Source organism: Phalaenopsis equestris, unplaced genomic scaffold (assembly GCF_001263595.1).
Source record: "Phalaenopsis equestris unplaced genomic scaffold, ASM126359v1 Scaffold000054, whole genome shotgun sequence".
Taxonomy (NCBI): Eukaryota; Viridiplantae; Streptophyta; class Magnoliopsida; order Asparagales; family Orchidaceae; genus Phalaenopsis; species Phalaenopsis equestris.
In genome coordinates, this window is record NW_018164496.1 from 3359763 (window position 1) to 3361755 (window position 1993).

Genomic DNA, 1993 nt, shown 5'->3' on the forward strand with positions numbered 1-1993 from the left:
TATATATATAATCAAGGGGGCAACCGATACGTCGCCAACAAATTTTCACATCCAGCATGTATCTCGATGCAATCTTTTGAATATGAAATATTCAAACTTCAATTAAAAGTTATATATAACTCTGATTTCAACAAACATATGGTCAAACTGACCGGCTTGATGAAACAGTCCTAATGATATAAAAACTAACCCAATCAAAATCAAATCAAGCTCAGATCATGTCCTTAAACCACTCCTGAAAGCTTTTTGGATACATTTGAAAGATCAAATGGATGTCGAAGCTAGCAAGCCTATAGTCGAATCAAGCCTCAATAAGACTAATTTAACGAGCCCAAGATTTCTCAATTTTGACATCTTTAAGGCATCCAAATATTCATTAAATGTTGTCTGATTAAAGGAAGCTCTCTGGAGCGTCTGATCAAAATGATTACTAGAACACTATAAATAGAGTCCTACCCTTCTCATAAGGGGGAGCTAAATCTTTGAGAGAGAATTAAGGCTAGGAGAAGGAGCTGAAATCCAGCACCACCGCAGATCGTTGTCCATTACTGCCGACCTATGTTGACCACCACCAACTACTGTTGATCGTCATCGACCACCGCTAACTTCCATCAACCACTGTCAATCATCTTCGACCACCGTCGAACGTTGTCGGCCACTGTCAACGAACGCCGAGCTTTGCCGACTGTCGTCAACCACCGACGACCGTCGTCGACCACCGCCAGCCATTGTCTAGCACTGTCGATCGTCATCAACCACCACCGACCTCTGTTGACCTCCGTCAACTGTCGTGAACCACCGCTAAACTGATTCATGCTATAAAATTTGCGGTGGAGGAGAAACAAATTGTAATCTTATCATTGTTCGAAGATTCAATACAAACTCAGATGAAAAAAAAAAGAAACAACCAATTGAGGCATCATAATTTTTTTACGTGAAAACCCCAGAAAGAGAAAAAGTCACAGAGCTTGACCCAATTCTAAAAATATACTATAAATTGATGATTACAAAATCCCCTTGTCTCACAGAGGGGAAAATGTTATCAAGTCCTCTGAATTGTAACATCGATGTGTGATGATCTCATCGCAAGGAACGGGTGGCAGCCGAAAGGTGTGATTGGCGATGGTCGACGGTGATCTGCAGTGGTTCACAACGACATAAGTGATGTTGAACTTCAGTTTTTTCTCAAAACTTCAAGCTCTTCCTCAAACCTCAAGTTTTATTACTTTTTCATGAAAGAGTTGGGGCTCTATTTATAAAATTTAAGTTACAATTAATGCAGAAATATGAACCACTTTGATCGGATGATCCGGAGAGATTTTTTTTTATTAAACTACGTTTGATGCATCTTCGAGTGCCTTAATGATTTCAAAATTGAATGATCTTGAGCTCGTTAAATTCGTCTTATCGAGACGCATGGTTCAACCATAAGCTTTCCGGATTCGACATCTATTTAACCTTCTAAATATTCTCATAAAGTTTCCATAAGTTGTTTGATGACTTGATTTGAGGTTGATTTTAGCAGAAACGTCGCTTCATTGCAATCTCTTTTGATCTTTGCATTGTGTTGTTATTAGACAATAATTCATTCATTCATAGTTTCATTGATTGTGTTGTTATTTATGCAATGTCCAAAGGCCTGTTAATCACATACAATGCAAAATCCATTTCATGACTACCATCCTTGAAGATTATTCTAAACCTGTGGCTAAAAAATTAAATTATTTATAAAATTTATTATTCATTATGTACACATAAATCATGTAAGCCTCTTTTCTATTGTTATACTTAAAAAAAATATTTACTCCATTTACCCCTCCTGCAACCAATTCCTCAACCCATTATTTTTTTTTATTTTATCATATTCACCTTACATTCTCATTTCCCCCACAATCAACTTCATCATCCGCCCATAATTTTACCATCCAATCTTAAGGAATGGTTTCATTGCCTCCTAGGAAAATAATATTGAACATGAGTGATTTTATATATA

The 1993-nt window shown here is 36.9% G+C and overlaps 1 protein-coding gene across 1 annotated transcript in view; it reads right to left on the reverse strand.

Moving 5' to 3' along the window:
• Nucleotides 1-1763: 1763 nt before the first annotated feature.
• The window catches only part of LOC110019322, a 53793-nt gene continuing 53563 nt past the window's right edge, over nt 1764-1993 (reverse strand). Inside the window, exon 7 of the mRNA XM_020716944.1 lies at nt 1764-1990. The gene's annotated coding sequence lies outside the window, so the exon portion shown is untranslated. The remainder of the gene's footprint in view (nt 1991-1993) is intronic.